At 36.2% G+C, this 18,697-nt stretch overlaps 1 protein-coding gene and 1 pseudogene across 2 annotated transcripts in view; both read left to right on the top strand.

Moving 5' to 3' along the window:
* Positions 1-18,697, top strand: part of LOC309660803 (uncharacterized protein) — a 576,745-nt gene that overhangs the window by 544,331 nt on the left and 13,717 nt on the right. The gene's annotated exons all lie outside the window — the stretch shown is intronic.
* Positions 336-7,184, top strand: LOC309660805 (large ribosomal subunit protein eL33 pseudogene; annotated as a pseudogene). Its single transcript has one exon. The product of its transcript is annotated as a large ribosomal subunit protein eL33 pseudogene (transcript).

Raw genomic sequence — 18,697 nt, 5'->3', positions numbered from 1 at the left:
CATCATGTTTTATATTTTTTTTGTTTTTTATATCTCATAACTACTTGTTGATATAGATGATTTTACTGTTGTCTCTTACCTTTCTTATTAATTTTATATGTGGTTTATCTATTGCCTTTACTGTATGTTTGCCTTTAACAAAGAGATTTTTCCTTTCATAATTTTCATATTTCTAGTTGTGCTTTTTTCCAGTTAGAGGACTCTCTATAACATTTCTTGCAAAGCTGGTTTAGTGGTGCTGAACTCTATTTTTAGGTTTTGCTTATCTCTAAAACTCTTTATCTCTCCATCAAATCTGAATGAAAGCATTACCAGGTAGAGTAATTTTGGTTGTAGTTTTTTTTAAATCGCTTTAAATATGTCCTGCCACTCCCATCTGGAAGGCAAAGTTTCTGTTGGAAAGTCTGCTGACAGTGTTATGGGTTTTCCCTTGTATTTAATTTGTTGCTTTTCTCTTACTGTTTTTAAGATTGTTTAAGTTTAATATTTGCTGTTTTAATTATCATATGTCTTGGTGTGAACCTCTTTGAGTTCCTCTTTGTGGCACACTCAGTGATTTCTATGACTGTATGTCTGTTTTCTTTCTCAGGTAAGGAAAGGTTTCAGATATTATTTCTTCAAATAAGTTCTTTGTGACTTTCTCTCTCTCTTCTCCTTCTGGGACCCCTATATAGTGCAAATGTTAGTATGCTAATGTTGTCCCAGAGGTCGCTTAAACTATCCTCATTTTTTACAAATTCTTTTTTTTTTTCTTTTTTCTGCTCCACTTCAATGATTTCCCCCCACTGTGCCTTCTGATTTGCTGATCTATTCCTCTGTATCATCTAATCTACTATTGATTCCTTCTAGTGTATTTAAATATTAGTTATTGTTTTCTTCAGCTCTGTTTGTTTCTTCTTTATATTTTCTAACTCTTTGTTAAAATTCTCCCTGTGTTCATTCATTCTTCTCCTAAGTTTGTTGAGTCTCTTTATAATCCTTACCTTAGACTCTTTATTGAGTAAATTGCTTATCTCCACTTCATTTAGTTCTTTTTCTGAGGTTTTGTCTTGTTTCTTCATTTGGAACCAATTTCTCTCTCCTCACTTTGCCTAATTCTTTGTGTTTATTTTTATGTATTAGGTAGATTAGTTATCTTTCCTGATCTTTGAGAAGTGGCCTTATGAGGTAGATATCCTATGAGACCCAACAGCTCACTCCCCTCTGTTCACCAGATGTATATACTCTGGAGGTGTCCTCTGTGTGGGCTGTGTGCACCCTTCTGTTGTGATGGGGCCAATTATTGCGAGTGTGCTGGTATGTTGTGCTGGCCCCCAGTCCAGCTGGCTGCCAGGCCATGCCTCATGTAGCTGCATGGCCCAAGGGATCCCAAGGCTGTGACCAGCCTGCTGATGTCTTGGGCCATCTCCTCCATGGGCTCCACGGGCTGGGGGTATGTGCCAAGTCTGGTGATGCCCCACTGTTGGGCAGGATTGGGCCCACAGGCAGCTGGCTATGGGTCTTGGGACAGGGGCAGGACTGGTGCTGGCTTGCTGGTGGGTGGGGCCTCTGGCTTTAGGGCCTGAAGGGGTTCAGAGTTGGTGCTGGCCTGCTGATGGGCTGGTAAGTCCCATATACTAAGAGGATAGAGAGAGGACTCTAACACGACACTTGCCCCCACTGATGTCCTCGTTGCAGACAAGCTCCCCAACGTGTGTCCCATCATCGTTCATATCACCAGGAGCAGTCTGAGTTGTCACCTGCCTCTCCAGAAGGCTCTCCAAAATCAGCAAGTGGGTCTGACCCAGGCTCCTTTCAGATTACTGTCTTGTCTCTGCACTGGAATTTGGAGCATGTGAGATTTTGCACACTCCCTTTAAAAGTGAAGTCTCTTTTTCCCACAGCCCTCTGACTCTCCCATATGTAAGCCCCACTGCCTTCAAAGGCAGACATTCTGGGGTCTAGTTGGGATTTTTTTGTTTTGTTTTTGTTTTTGTTTTTGTTTTTGTTTTTTGCTACAAGCCCCCTGTGATGGGGATTCTGATGTGGGGGCTTGGGCCCCTCACTCTTTGGAGAGATCCTCTGAAATTGTGATTATCTTCTTGTTTTTGGGTCACCTGTCCCAGAGTTTTGTTAGATACTTCCTCTTTACCCCTCCTATCTATCTTGTTGTGGTTCCTTCCTTATGTATTTAATAGTGGAAAATCTTATCTGGTAGTTTTCAGGTTGTTTTCATAGCTAGTTACTCCGTATATAGTTGTAATTTTGGTGTGCCCATGGGAAGAGGTTAACTTGGGGTGTTCCTGCCATACCATATTCGTCACACCTCTTATGCGCCTCTTTTAAATTCTATTATTGATTATAACAAACAAATTCAATAACTAATTTTACATTATGTCTTCTTTTATTGGACTTTTGTCTCCCTGGATATCCAGCATTATTCAAAATCAGGTTCACTCTTGTCACCAAACTAATTTGTAAAAATTTAAAATACAACATTAAATAATTTTTTTCTTTTCAATCTACTCTTCTGCAAATAGTGACTCCACTATGCCACTAACTGTGATAATTATGTGACACAAAGCGATAGATTTTTACTAGATTTTGGCATAATAATTTATACATTAGCATTATGAATTTAATTGTAGCACAAGTCTAAAACCATTAGTAGCATGCATTCATTACTATCTCAGAGAAACTGTAATCCAGTCTTTCCCAAACTCTATCCTTCATGGAGAACCATATACAAAATAAGTGAGGTAAATTGTGAGTACAACATTGAGAACAACTATCTACCAATGAATTGGATAACCTAGAAGAAATGAATAAAACTCCTAGAAACATAAGAATTGTTTCTACCAGGACTGAATCATGAAGAAATAAAAGATTTGAACATATCACTAATGAGTAAAGGGGTTAATCAGTAATCAAAAGCTCCCAACAAAGAAAAATACAGGACCAGATGGCTTCAGAGGGTAAAATCTACCATATACTTATACAATAATTGATGCCAATTCTTCTCAAATGCCTCCAAAAAATTGAAAAAGAAGAAACCTTCCCAGACTCAATTTATGAAGCCACTATCACTCTGATATCAAGGCCAGACAAAGACACTGCAAGAAAACAAAACTATAGGCCAATAGCCCTGATGAACATAGATGTAAAAATCCTCAAGAAAAGACTAGCAAACAAAATTTAACAGCACATTAAAAGGACTGTACACCAAGACCAAGTGAAGTTTTTCCCTCAGAGGAAATAGTGGTTCAACCTATGCAAGTCAGTAATGTGATATAGCAACACTAACCAAATAAAGGACATTAGCATCTCCATAGATGCAGAAAAATTTTTTGACAAAACTCAACACAATTGCATGATAAAAACTTTCGACAAATGGAAGAAATTTGTCTTAACACAACAAAGACTATATGTGAAAAGCCCACAGCTGTTATCATAATCAGTAGTGAAAAACTGAAAATTTTTTTCTTAGACCAGGAATAAGGCAAGAATTCCCACTTTTCCCACTTAAATTCAACATAGTACTAGAAGTCTAAGATCAATTAAGCAAGAAAAATGAATAAAACGATGATGGAAAAAATTGAAGAAGACACAAATAAATGGAAATACATTCTGTGTTCATGGATTAGAAAACTTAATATTGTTAAGGTGTTATACTATACAAGGTGATCAACAGATTCAATGCAATCCCTCTCAAAGCACCAGTGACGCTCTTTACAGAAATAATAAGAACTATTCTAAAATTCATATAAAACCACGAAAGACCCTGAATAGTCAAAGCAATCTTGAGCAAGAAGAACAAAACTGGAAATATCATACTTCTTAATTTCAAAATATAGTATATCACAACTATAATCAAAATAGTATGTACTGGCATAAAAACAGACATATAGCCCAATGGAACAGAATAGAGAGGCCAAAGATAAACAGTCAACTGATCTTGGACAAAGTTGCCAAAAATACACAATGGAGAAAGGACAGTCTCTTTAACAAATGATGCTGGGAAAAAATTGATATCCATTTGCAGAAAATGAAATTGGACTCTTATCTTACAGCATGCACAAAAATAAACTCAGAATGGACTAAAGATTTAAACATAAGACCTGGAATTGTAAAACTTTTAGAAGAAAACATAGGGAGAAACTTCATGACATTGGTCTTGGAAATAATTTCTTAGATATGACATCAAAAGCACAGGCAAAAAGCAAAAATACAAAAGACAAGTGGGACTACATCAGACTAAAAAGTTTCTTCACAACAAAGGAAACCATCAAAGAGTGAAAAGGTAATCTATAGAATAAGAGAAAGTATTTGCACATCATCTATCTGATAACGGATTCATATCCAAAATATATAAGGAACTCCTATAACTCAATAACAAAAAAACAAATTTTTAAAAATTGGCAAAGGTCTTGAACAGACATTTCTCCAAGGAAGAATCAACAGGGGAAAATTAAATCAAAGTCACAATAATACATCACACCTCTTAGGAAGGCTATTATCAAAAAAAAAACACAAAACCCAAAAGATGTTATCTTGGCAACACTTATTAGTGTTGTCAAGGATGTGGAGAAACTAGTTCCTTGTACACTGTTGGTGGGAATGTAAAATGGTGCAGCCACTATGGAAAACAGTACGACAGTTCCTCAAAAATTTAAAAACTGAATTAACATAAGATCTAGCAGTCCCACAGAAGTATACATCCAAAATAATTAAAATCAGGATCTTCAAGAGATACATGCACTCCCATATTCATTGCAGCATTATTCATAATTTCAAAAATATTGAAACAATCTAAATATCCATCCACAGATTAATGTAGAAAGAAAATGTGATTTATACATACATCAGTCAGCCTTAAAAGAGAAATAAATCCTGCCATAGATGACAACATATATGCAGCTGGAGGACATTATGCTAAGTGAAATAAGCCAGTCACAGAAGGACAAATACTGCATGATTCTACTCGTATAAATTATCTCAAACAGTCAAGCCCATAGAAACAAAGAATAGGATGATGGTTGCCAGGAGCGGCATGGAGGGGAAATAGGGAGTTGCCATTTAACTGGTATAATATTTCAGTATGTAAGATAAATAAGTTCTAGAGATCTGCTGTACAACCATGTACTTATGCTTAACAATACTGTGTATTTAAAATTTTGTTATGAGGGTAGATCTAATGTTTCGTGTTCTTTACCATAATGTTTTTTTTTAATCTATGGGAAAAAAAGTAGAAACCGCTATTCTGTGGTTTGATTATAAAAGTAGAAACCAGTAAACATTAGTACACATTCATTAATTTTAGAGTCTAAAATTTAGAAATTTTAAAATTTTGTTTTCTTCTGGGTTCAATGCCCTGTACCTCGCAAAGAATCCTTCTAGTATTACTTCAAATGGATTTTCCTTTTCCATACTCCATCAGTTATTTTCAGAATATATTCCAGTTTTTCTGAATTCTCAATTACTTTATCTATTTTATTTATTCTTTACCTGTGTTTTGGACAATCGTCTGTTTACCTTCTCCACCCTGGAGGACTTTGTTTCTGCAGGACTGCTGCATAGATATACGTGTGGAGGGGTAAATTTCATTGCTTATCTGGATTAGATGCACTGTTTCTTAGATTACAAACATTTCTTAGTTAACTTCCTGATAACCAGAAGTAATTTACTAAGGAATGGTTTGTGCAAAATAAGCTTATCTTAGCATGTTGAAAAAAGGTTTTTTTCTATTTTTACATTACTTTATAATTTTAAAACCATAACAATTTAAAACAATCTTTCCTCAGGACACTGATTTTTAGCATTCATTGTTGTTGGTGAGAAGTCTTACATTAGTCTGGTTTTTGTTCTTTTGTAAATAAACTGTTTTATTTCTTCCTCGGAAGGATTTTAAATCTTTTCATTATTGATGTTCTGAAATTCCACAATCATATATCTTCTCTTGGTTACTTGTTTGTATGTTTATTTAGTTACTGTTCTGGGTAGACCTTTAAATATGAAGGCTTGGGTCTTTCAATTCTAGTAAATGCTCTTATATTATCTCTTTTATAGTTTCCTTATCTACATTTTCTTTATCCTTTTTATTTAGAATTTCTAGAATTGGAAGGTGGACTATTTCATTCATGTGTGTATTTTATTTCTCATATCTTTTTTTTGTTTTTTTAAATTGTAATGAAATTGCTTTACAATGTTGTGTTAGTTTCTGCTGTACAATGAAGTGAATCAGCTATATGTATAACTATATCCCCTCCCTCTTGGACCTCCCTCCCACCACCCCCATCCCACCCATCTAAGTCATATATCTTTTGAATTTAATCAATCAAGAAATGTTCAAGCATAAGTATTTTGACTACTTGTATACTGCATTTCTTTTTTATCTTCAGTCTTGCTTTGGATTTATATTGACTTCTGCAATCATCATTTTAATCTCAGAAATTTTTCCTTTTTCACTGAAGAAACATGCTGTTCTTGTTCTATGTATGCACTATGTCATTAAGTGAGTCTGAGGTAGTAATTTTTTTTTAATTTTCTGTCCCTTGAATTATCCTTGTCTCCTTCAGTCTTTTTTTTCAGTTTGAAATTTCTCTTTTATGTTCAAAACACTTAAATATTGGATACTTCTGGTTTGTCCAATGAAGGATTGAGACAAAACAAAAGGTTGATTTGAGGCTGGTGTATTGAACTTACTTTCTGATGATTAGGCATCACTTTAAGATGTTTTAGTGGTAGCTCTTTTAGCCATATTAAAGCCTGTGGAGGCCTGCTGGGAACAGGACTTCTAAAATGACAAATATGTCTGGAAGGCTGTGGTCCAAGGCCATTTTTTCTGGCTATAAGCTCTGTCTATGGAACAAGAGGGAGCGCACAACTCTTCTGAAAATTGAAGGTGTAGATGCTCGAGATGAAACTGAATTCTGTCTAGACAAGAGATGTGCTATGTGTACAAAGAAAAGAACAACATAGTAACTCCTGGTGGAAAACCTAACAAAACCAGAGTAATGTGGGGAAAGATAACTCATGCTCATGGAAACAGTGGTGTGGTTCAGGCCAAATTCCAAAGTAATCTTCCTGCTAAGGCCATTGGACACAGAACCCAAGTGATGTTGTACCCTTCAAGAATTTAAACTTATTGAAAAGTAAATAAATAAAAATGTGGATTTGTTCTCTTGAAAATAAATAAATAAAAAGATGTTTGACTGGTAAACTATGATGGGACACTTCCTTCTAATTGACAATATTGAGACCATTGCCCAGATAAAGATCCTAAGCCAGAATATCCATCCAATTTCAGTTCATTTAGAGAACAACTATTAGGTTTTTGTGCTTTGGTTTCTTTGTTGAGGAGAGAGAGTTAAAGAATTTGGGAGGCCATTGTGAAAGGAATATTTGCATGTGTGTTATAAATACACATATATCTGTATATGTTTGAAGTATTTTTATTGATTTTGGAACTCATTGTTGACAACAGTATATCCAGTTCAAACAAAAATGATTGAATCATTAAGCTTTGGCTTATATGATACCAAATTAAATGGCCTTGTCCATTACATTAAGTGGATAGTTAAATTAAGTATGTTATCTACATAATCAAAATTTGGATGTGGGATTGAGACTGGTGAGAACATGAAATTCATTTCTATATTCAGGTCTATGTGTGCAAGTTCATTAATATAAACTGTCGTGATGTAAAATCACTCTAAATAGAATAGTATCCTACTTAATATATTTACACATTGAGCTCCTTTATTAGGAGAATAATTTGAGCTTCTGAAGTACAGAAGATGTAGTACTATAGTGTCCTATCCAGAATGCAAGTCAGCAGAATTCTGTGGAAGTTCTGACCATGATAGAGCTACCAGGACACAAATGAGTAGTCTGGCTAATTCCTCAGGAGATCATAAGAAAGATCTTTTCTTACTGACACTATCTAGTTTCCATCTTCTCAGCAATCAATCATACTTACTTTGTGCAGGTACTCTATAAGGCAGTGTGAGAATAATAATAATAATAAACACAAATACCAAAATATTCCTTAGGTGTGACAAAAACTTAATATAATTTCCACTTTTCAGAAAGTTTTTTTTTTTTCTGGATGCAAGCATATATTTATTTTATTGTGGTAAGAACACAATATGATATTTCGTCTGTTAAGTGTACAACACATTATTGTTGACTATGTTGTAGAATAAGTAAGCTCTCTTTATTTATCCTGCATAACTGAAACTTTACATTTGTTGATTAGACACTCCTCATTTCCCCCCAACCCCCAGCCCCTGGCAATCACTACTCCACACTCTGAGTTTATAAATGTGACTACTTTAGATACCTCATATAGGTGGAATCATGCAGTATTTGTCTTTCTGTGACTGGATTATTTAACTTAGCATAATGTCCTCCAGTTTCATCTGTGTTGTCACATATTGCAGAATTTTCTTCTTTTTTAAGGCTAAATAGTATTCCATTATAGGTATATACCATGTTTTTCCTTATCCATACATTTGTCAATGGACATCTAAATTATTTCCACAATATAATTTTGAATAGTGAATAATGCTGCAATGACATAGGAGTGCTGATATTTTGAGATCTTGATTTCAGTTCTTTTAGATAATACCCAGAAGTGCAATTACTGGATCATAGGATAATTCTATTTTTAATTTTTGGAAAAACCTCCATAGTCTTTTCCATAGCAGCTGCATCATTTTTCCTCCCGTCAAAACCATGTAACAATTCAAATTTTCCCATATCCTCACTTGCTATCTTTTTGTTGTTGTTGTTGTTGATAGCCATCCTAACAGGTATGATAACTGCATCGTGGTTTTGATTTGCATTTCCCTGATTATTAGTGATGTTGAGCATTTTTTCATATATCTGTTGGCCACTTTATGTCTTTTTTGGAGAAACATCTATACAAGTCCTTAGCCTATTTTTATTTTTGGAGTTTTTTGCTTGTTTGTTTGTTTGTTTTTGGCTGCGTAGGGTCTTCGTTGCTGCACATGGGCTTTGTCTAGTTGCGGCGAGCGGGGGTTACTCTTCATTGCAGTGTGCGGGCTTCTCATTGCGGTGGCTTCTCTTGTTGTGGAGCATAGGCTCTAGGTGCACGGTCTTCAGTAGTTGTGGCGTGTGGGCTCAGTAGTTGTGGCTCATGGGCTCTAGAGCACAAGCTCAGTAGTTGTGGCATACGGGCTTAGTTGCTCCGTGGCATGTGGGATCTTCCCACACCAGGGATTGAACCTGTGTCTCCTGCATTGACAGGCGGATTCTTAACCACTGTGCCACCAGAGAAGTCCTCCTTAGCCTATTTTTAAATCCAGTTATTAATTTCTGTAAATTTATTTTTAATGAACCCTGATTTATTGTGCAAAGGATTTTTCAACTTATTTTGTTAGATCAAATAACTAAAATACACAGGGAAACTCATTTTTCCCTGTCATCCACCTCCTTCCCAGCTACTCTTGATTTGTTCTTAAATCTGAGAGATTCCTCTGAAGTAGAAAGGAGTAAGGGCTCTGGTGTCAGAAAGGCTCTTTCTAACACTCCCTAATTGTGATCCTGAGCAAGTTGGTGGCTTTCTCAGTCTCAATTTGTCATCTGCATAAAGATAGCAACAACAGTGACCTCACTGGATTGTTTGGAGGATTAAATTAGATAACACGTGACAGTGCCCAACATTGGCTAAGTATACAATATGGTCTTGAAAGTGAAACCCCTTTTCCAGTCGAATTTGTACTCTTCCTGTCGAGGTTTCCCATATTCCAGTTGACATTTAGCTAAGTCTTTGTAATATTTTTTTCTCCAGCCTAGTACACAGTTTCCTTCACATCTTAATCTTTAGAGTATTTAGGTCCTTCAGAAAATAAAGTATGCAAGATCACTGCAGTGATGGGATCACTCCCATCACTGCAAGATCCCATAGCCAAGCTAGGCTCATTCATTCTTCTATGGACAATTTTCCTTTGTAAGAGAAGCCAAAATCAAAGTTTCCTGAAACATGAGAGTTTTCTGTGCCAAAGACCTTAAGGAATTCCTTGTATTCTCCAGTACCTTAAAAACAACAGCAACAGAATTTTTGGAGATAATTTCATTATTTCATGGCATCACTAACCAACTCTTGGTTTTTATGGGAGTAATTTTTTCATTTGTAGATTATCCTTGTCCTTGATTTCTCTGCCCTTATCTTGTCTGCCCCTTGGCTATTTTTATAGCTCATTAGTGCCTCCATCAGAGGATGGGAAACGGAAATAAAAGAAGATGAAACTCAAACTCAGGCAGCACCTATGCAACATAAAACGGACCTTCGGGGATGAAAGAAAACCCACCGGGTTGTCTGTGGAGGTCTTAATGACGGAATTATGCTTACTATTTGATTTCAAACTGTTATTCACACAGTGCAGGTTGGCTACTAAGCTCGATTTTCTCACAATCCTTAAAATGGTTTATTGGTACTCATTACTACAATGATATCCCTCAGGCACCCAGGCCATCCGGCATGCTGACTGAGTGTCTTGGTCTTTGATCAGTGGGCAGGTGTCTTCACAGAGCTTTCAGTCTCATCCTGGTCTGTATGCTGATTCACAGCTTCCTGTTAGGGCTTTGCATCTCATAACAACTTCAGATTTAGCAGGAACCTGTCAGACACACTGATATCCTGGGAGCCAAGGTAGCTAGTGACTTCTAGGACATAGAATGAACTGACTTCACTCACTTTTCAGGCTGGAATGAAGGTAGGATTGGTTTATATTCTTGAATGATGTATTCTGTGTAAGGCTTGGCCATCAATAATTTTCAATTTTTTCCTGAGAGTTTGTTGTTCTATAAATGACGCAGTCCTTGCCAAAAATATAACCTGGACAAAAACTGACTTGTTTTCCAAAACATAAACATTCAGTTTATTACAACCAGTTACACCATCTATAGTTATCTTAGTGTTCTATTTTGTTAACACAGATTTGGTTGCGAAACTATAGATGTCTGTGGATTTTCAAGTAAGTCTGCTTTAACTTCTCATTAGCATGAGAATTAAGAGTGGGATACAGTCAGTTGAATTGTGTGTAACGAAGTTATTGTTTAGAAACTGTATTAAGAAATGCTTGGCCAGAGTGTTTTTGTATTATTTAACAATATGAATTTTAATACAACTTTTGAAGCACCTATATATTAAACATTTCTTTTAAATTCAGTGTCTCCCAGGGAGTTTTCTTTCCCATAGAAACAGGAAAAAAAGAAACCATGAAAAACTTCTAGTCAGACAATCTTTGGATATTGCAGTTGCCTGAGTGGCGTTAATACTGCCCTTTCCAGTTCTCAAATCTTATTCAGATTTCCCAAAAAAGTGCACCTGAAAACTGAAATATTAAATATTGAATCTCCCTCACCCCATTAACTGAAACTGCCACAATCATCCTCTAAGTGTTGGAATGACCCTAGTAAGGAAATTGGGAGTAACCGTGGCAGTTACTCCAAATTTTCCGGCAATATTTTTGCAACACTTAGACTGAACACATTCATGACAGGACATGGTGAGGAGGCAAAGAAAACTGGGATTAGAAAGAAAAGGGAGGAACAGAAAATTAATGAGGAAATTGTATGAAGAACAAGGAACAATAGAGCTGTAGTTTCCTAAGTTTAGGGCTCTATGAATCTGCTCTGTGCCCTGCAGCTTGAGAGACAGGTAAGCCAGTTGCTGAAAGTCTGTTCTTCTTTGAATAGCTTTTTTAATTATTATTATTTTTAAAATAACTAGGCTGAAAGGAAAATGTGTAAGGTAAGTTGGCAACGTGTAAAATTCATTTCACACCCATTACTGGGTCTTGAGAAACTGGCTCAAAGATTTGAAAGGGCCAGTCACTGTATGTGTAAGAAGCAAGGACCCGGTCTTGAAGAGACTGCCTTGGCAGACAGTAACCTCATTGTGAAAATTTAGGACAGCTGTGAAATTAATTAGCTGTCTTCTCCAACCGTGTGAGGCTACAGCAAGAGTTAGAACTCAGAGGAGCCCCCAGCAGTGGGCACGCACTTCACGGGGAACTAGGAAGGGGGGTACTTTTCTCTCATCGAATTGTCGCATCCATGTCACAAAGAAAATGGATGAAAACAAACAAACAAAAAAACACTTTTTTTCCCCCATCTTGAGCATTTAATTGAGAACTTAGGTTGCTTTTAAAAATGAAATATGGTGGCGCAGTGGTTAAGAATCCGCCTGCCAGTGCAGGGGACTCAGGTTCAAGCCCTGGTCCGGGAAGATCCCCCATGCCACGGAGCAACTAAGCCCATGCGCCACAACTACTGAGCCTGCACTCTAGAGTCTGCACAACTACTGAGCCCACGTGCCACAACTACTGAGCCTGCACTCTAGAGTCTGCACAACTACTGAGCCCACGCACCACAACTACTGAAGCCCGCGTGCCTAGAGCCTGTGACCCGCAACAAGAGAAGCCACCGCAGTGAGAAGCCCGCGCGCCACAACGAAGAGTAGCCCCCGCTCGCCGCAACTAGAGAAAGCCCGCGCACAGCAACGAAGACCAAACGCGGCCAAAAATAAATAAATTAATTAATTTTAAAAATGAAATATGGGATAATTAACTCTCTTATCAGACAACAGCTAGACTGGAATGATTACTTAGGAGAGTTAGAAAGGACGTCTATTCTACAGTCAACATGACCTTCATCATTTATTAGGTTGTTTATCTGGTTGCTTTAAAAAGTTTTTTCAGGATCTTTTCTTTTTAACTACAGGGGTAAATATCATTGTAGTCTTTACTAATTGATTTTTAAAGTCACATTCAGAGTTCCACGCCTTGCATTTGCAAAGGTCAGAAATGTTTTGAACAGAAGTGGCATTGGGAAGGGGGCATCTATAAATACTATTTCGGATTTTAAAAGGTCACATGAGAAGGAAGAAAAAATTCATCTTTGTACTTTGCATGTCTCAGACATATCATGTGCTTTTGTAAATGAGTCCTTTGCCAACATACCATATATGTTCTTATTAATGCTAACCTTCCCCCTCCATAGTCTGGATTTTACTGTAACTTGGTTAGAAGGAAAGAGTATCCCTCACATGGCTCAGCAATTGATACCCATCTAATTAGGGAGACGTTTGGAACCACGAGACTTTCGAGTTGAGAAGAATGTTAAGGATTAGCTTAAATACCTTCTTTTACCAAAGGAGAGATGAAGACCAGGCATTTGACATGATTTGTTCTAGTGAGAGAACTAGTTATGTCAGAACGGAACTAGAACATAGGTACCCTGATTCCCCATTTGTACTCTTTATTGGTGCAATCTGTGTGAGCTACTAGAAATGCTTCCTTTGGAAGGAAGGGCTTCAAAAATATAATTCTTAAAAATAAAGTCCTAGTTAGAATTTATCTTATTTTAGTAATGTTTTGTTTAAAATAAATCTTTATTGAAGTATGATATAAATACAGGAAAGTGTCACATGTAACATGTATAGCTTGATGAATTATCACAAAGGAAACACATTCACGGAATCAATACCCAAATAAAGAAATGGATTATGGCAAGCACCCCAGAAGTTCCCCCTTGGGTCCTTTCTCAGTCACTACTACGACCTGCTCCCCAGAGACAATAACATTCCTGATTTCTGTCACCTTACATTGGTTTTTGCCTGTTTTTGAACTTCTAAGGCAAGGTTATAGAGAAAAGGGAACTCTTGTACACTGTTGGTGAGAATGTTATACAGCCACTATGGAAAACAGTATGGAGTTTCTTCAAAAATTAAAAATGGAACTACCATATGATCAAGGTATTCCACTTCTTAGTATTTCTGAAGAAAACAGAAGCATTAATTCTAAAAGATTTATGTATCCCTGTGTTCACTGCAGCATTATTCACAATAGCCAAGTTATGAAAGCAACTTTAGAACTATCAATGGATGAATGGATAAAGAAGATGTGGTGTATATATAAAATGGAATATTAGCCATAAAAAGGAATGAAATCTTGCCATTTGTGACAACATGGGTAGATCTAGAAGATATTTTGCTAAGTCAAATAAGTCAGACGGCGAAAGACAAATACCGTATGATCTCACTTATACAGGGAATCTAAAAATAAACACCCAAAACACAAAAAAAACAAACTCATAGGTACAGATTGGTGGTTGCCAGAGGTGAGGGGTGGAGGATGGGTGAGATGAGTGAAGGGGATCCAAAGGTACAAGCAAACTTCCAGTTAAGAGATTAATAAGTCCTGGGAATATAATGCACAGCATGGTCACAACAGCTAATAATACTGTATTGCATATTTGAAAGTTGCTAAGAGAGTAGATCTGAAAAGTTCCCGTCAGAAAAAAAAAATTATGTAACTAACTATAGTGACAGATGTTAACTAGTCTTATTGTGATGATCATTTTGCAATATACAAAGGTATTAAATCATTATGTTGTACATCTGAAACTCATACATCAATTATACCTCAATAATAAAAATCATTGCTTTTTATTTTATATAAAGGTGTTATATATGTTCTGTTCAAATAAACTTTACTATATTTAATAATATTCAATATTACAACATTTGTAATAATGAACTGAAAGTTTAATTCAAAAACTACAAGGGGAAATCTTTCCTTTCTGAGGTCCTCCGCCCACAGAATATTGGCACTGAAAGCACCCATATTTTGCTTTTTCCCATTTACATTTCGTATTAACTTTAACTCATCTCTCCCCTGTCCCCCTTTGCCTAATAACAGAATGGAAGCTCCACCATGCCTGCCATGTCTGATGCACAGGAAAGGGTACAAACTTAACTCAATGCTTCAGTGAGTGCGTTGATCTGACCAGAAGAACCAGAGTTTTCCTATTGTTGCCCCATCACTAGCTGCTCCAGAAACCAGGTCTCATTATATATACCTAGAGGCAAATATACAGCACTCTCTTTCAGACTGATGGTCAGAAAGATTCTGGGTTTAGCAAAGAAGCAGATAATGAGAGGAAAAATCAAGGAGAGCAGAGTTGGAGTCAATTCATCGTTGTTAAGAATCTTCATGGCAGAGACGCTGGCAGCACCAGCCGTGAGATTCCAGTTGAAGGTGAAAGGAAGAAAGTCTTATTTTCATCCTCCTGGAGAAATAAGGACTGCAAATGGATTGGACTTGGGGAAAAAAGTGAGCAGAACCTTTTACTCTGACTGATCAGATTTCTTCATAAAGCTCCATATCTAAGATTTTCAACTTGCTCCTGGAAAGAATTAGAAACATGCAGAGATGCAAATTATAGGTGCAGTAAGAATGAAAGTAAATCCAACAAAAAGCTCTCATTTTCTTTCATTTTAGTGAAATATCTCTGCATTTCTTAGCTCCTACTTTAGTTTTTATTTCTATTAAAATTCATGTAATTCGTAGTTGTGAAGATCAAACCATCAAGCCTCCATCCATGCTAATGTGTTAAATGGAGATCTTTTTCTTTTGTATCATCAGGATTTAAATGTTCCCTTGGTTGTAAGTTGTCTGAAAGTGGAAATCAACCGGACGAGAGTTGAGAGTACTTTCGCACTGAAAGAAAATTTTATTGCGTTTGTTAAAATCTCGGAATTTTAATAATGGATTATTTCATGTTTAAAGTGACAGAATATAATTTTGATTTTATTTGGCATATATCTTTTAAAAATTATCGAGTGAGCTTTACAGATCTAAGTGAGTTTTATGTGGGATCAACTATGATGAATATTGGCTCTTATATTAGGTAAGGAGAACATATGGAGTGACTTCCTTTTTTATAGGTGCTGGTAGGTGTGGGGTGAAACTTATCAGGATGACAGTGAGAAGACTCACATTCTAAACCATCTCCCCTTTGCCTGCCCCAAAATACTAGCTCCAGTTAAAATGCAAATGTTCATGTCATTGTTATCTTTTCCATCTCAATAGCAAAAAATTTAATCTTGCTGCAGATAAAGGTTCGCTATTTAGTGCAACAACAAATTAAATCACAGAGAATATGGAAACTGCCCAGAATTCTCCAGACATTTCTAGTCATTCTTAGTTTGACCAAATGCTAAAAGTAATTCATCCTGTAGAGGTAATAACAAATTCAAATATTTAAGGCCAGATATATAGCTAGGTTGGAACTAGATTATATTTCATTAAAAAACCTTATATTTATCTAGTAAGATTTGGTTCTTTGTCCAATCAGAAAGATACAAGACCAGAAATCTAACTGAAATTTGCCTGTTTATGACTTTCTATTTTTCTTTAGCTCCAGTGAAAATAAATGTATTCTTTACCTCAGAGTCATCTATGAGTAAGTAATGCCTAAAAGCTAATGTTTACTGAAAACCCACTTTAGATAGAGTTTTACAAGCACTATTTTACGTAAACTCGTGAAAGCTTAGGAGGTAGGTTCTATTTTTGTCACATTTATTTCACATATGAGAAAACTGAGGCTTAGCAGTGGTAGAGCTAAGGTTAGAAATCAGACTTTTCAAAATCCAGAAGAAATCAGGATTGCCACATATGAGGCAGTCCAGGCAGCTAGTCAGTGAATAATTGATCTAGCTGTCTCTATCAATATCTATCTACCTATCTATCTGTCTACCTATCTATCTGTTTATCTATCTATCATCTATCTTCTATTACCTATCTCTCTATTATCTATCTGTCACTGATTTTCACAGAAATATGTACAAAATTATGAGTATATGTACTGTAAATAGATGGTGTGTATGTGTTTTTACAGCAAAGGAACATGTTATTGAATTTGCTTATGCTCAGCTCTCTAAAATTAACTCATGTCTCTCTTAAGATTAAATTACACAGTATTGGTTAGGGTTCTTTTTAGTTACAGGAGATGAAAGCACTTAAACTGGCTTAAGCAGAAAGAACAGTAGTAAAATACTGGCTTATGTGACTAAAAGGTCCAGGGGTGGCATGATTAGCGACGCCATCGGGACCATATTTCTCTTTACGTGGTGGTAACCTGGCTGCCATCAGTATCAGGTTTCTGTGCTCTGAGGACAAACGTAAAAGAAAACTTGCTTATTTTTTTTCAGCAGATCCCCCCCCACGTCCCAGTACTAATTCTGTTGACTCTGTCATGTGGCCATTCTTAAGCTATCATTGTCCAAGGGAAATGTTATGCTTTCCTTGTCCAAGTCTGGGTCATATATTTACTCCTGTAACTGGGGTTTAGGGTGTGGGCAGCCTTGTGCAATCCATGTGGACTAATGATGGACATTAGTAGGTTTTCCAATGAAAATCAGCAAATTATTATCATATAAAGAGGAATGGATACTATTTGGCAAAAAAACCCCAAGTTATACTACAGTGTTCCCAATAGTTCAAATATTTTACAAGGGATATTGAGTCCCTTTGCAAGAAATTTGTGGTATTAAGGCAAAACCAATTTTTAAAATGCATATCAAATACTGAATTTTGTAATAAAGCATTTGAAAATGCCGAGTTTTTACCAAATACTAGGGTATGATTTTTGTGAGTTAGTTATAATAGAGTTGACGGATAATGAAAATAAGATCATCCATTATAATTGCTGACTAAAAATAAATCCTTGATGTTACTATATAGGAGGGTAAGACATTCTACATTGAACTACTAATATGGTCTATCCTCCAGTTCAGAATTTTCTGCCGAGGGTCTTATTTTGTGGAGAAAACAAATGGTAGATGCCCACAGTATCACTTTTTCTAAGTGATCTGATAACAATGTAACTGCCACGTCAATGTACTTCACCTGAGTCATTAGTTCCAGGATTGTTGTCTCTGCTGGTCTATATCTCTTCTCTTGGCACTTTGGGTAATGTCCGAAATATGGAGCTGGTGTGATCTATCAATCTTCTTGCTAGCACTCTTAACAAGATTATTGGAGAAGGAAAATAAACACAAATTCCAACAGCAGAAAAACATTTGCAAGCTGAAATCCTTCATGTCAACTCATGTCAGTGTTTTAGATGCATCCCACCTTATCCTCAGTGTCTGAAAGGATGGAGAGACTTTTTTTGATCACTGACTTTAGAAAAGTGTACATGATTTAACCCTGGCTAGAGTAACCAACATTTCCAAGTGTTAGATTGATTCTATCCCTTTCAGGTGATTAAGATTTTTTTTGGTCATCTTATGGCTGTCATTAATGGAAGAGATTTTTTAAGTTTTATTTTCTTTCAGCTTTATTGAGATATAATTGACATATAACTGTGTAAATTTAAAGTGTACAATGTGATGATTTGATACACGTATTTACTGCAAAGGGACTATTGCGATAAGTGAGTTAACGAATCTATCACCTCACATAATTACCGTGTGTGTGTGGTGAACATTTAAGATCTACTCTCATAGCAGCTTTCAAGTACGTACAGGCATACCTCAGAGATACTGCAAGTCTGGTTACAGATCCATGCAATAAAGCAAGTATGTCAGTAAAGTGAGTCTCATGAATTTTTTGGTTTCCCAGTGCACAAAAAAGTTATGTTTGCACTACACTGTAGTCTATTAAATGTGCAATAGCATTATGCCTAAAAAAACAAAATGCTAACCAGTATCTAAAAATGCAGGATTGCCACAAACCATCAATTTGTAAAAAAATTTAGTATCTGTGAAGTTCAGTAAAGTGAAGCACAATAAGAAGTTTCCTTATCATAGAGTATTGTTAACTAAAGTCACCATTGCTGTACATTAGATCCCCAGAATATATTCATCTTATAACTGGAAATTTTTACTTTGGGGCCAACATGT

The sequence above is a fragment of the Balaenoptera physalus genome (genome assembly GCF_965194825.1).
Source record: "Balaenoptera physalus genome assembly, chromosome: 5".
In the NCBI taxonomy this organism is placed as follows: Eukaryota; Metazoa; Chordata; class Mammalia; order Artiodactyla; family Balaenopteridae; genus Balaenoptera; species Balaenoptera physalus.
The sequence above is the reverse complement of the archived record's forward strand: the minus strand, read 5'-3'. Positions and strand labels throughout refer to the sequence as shown.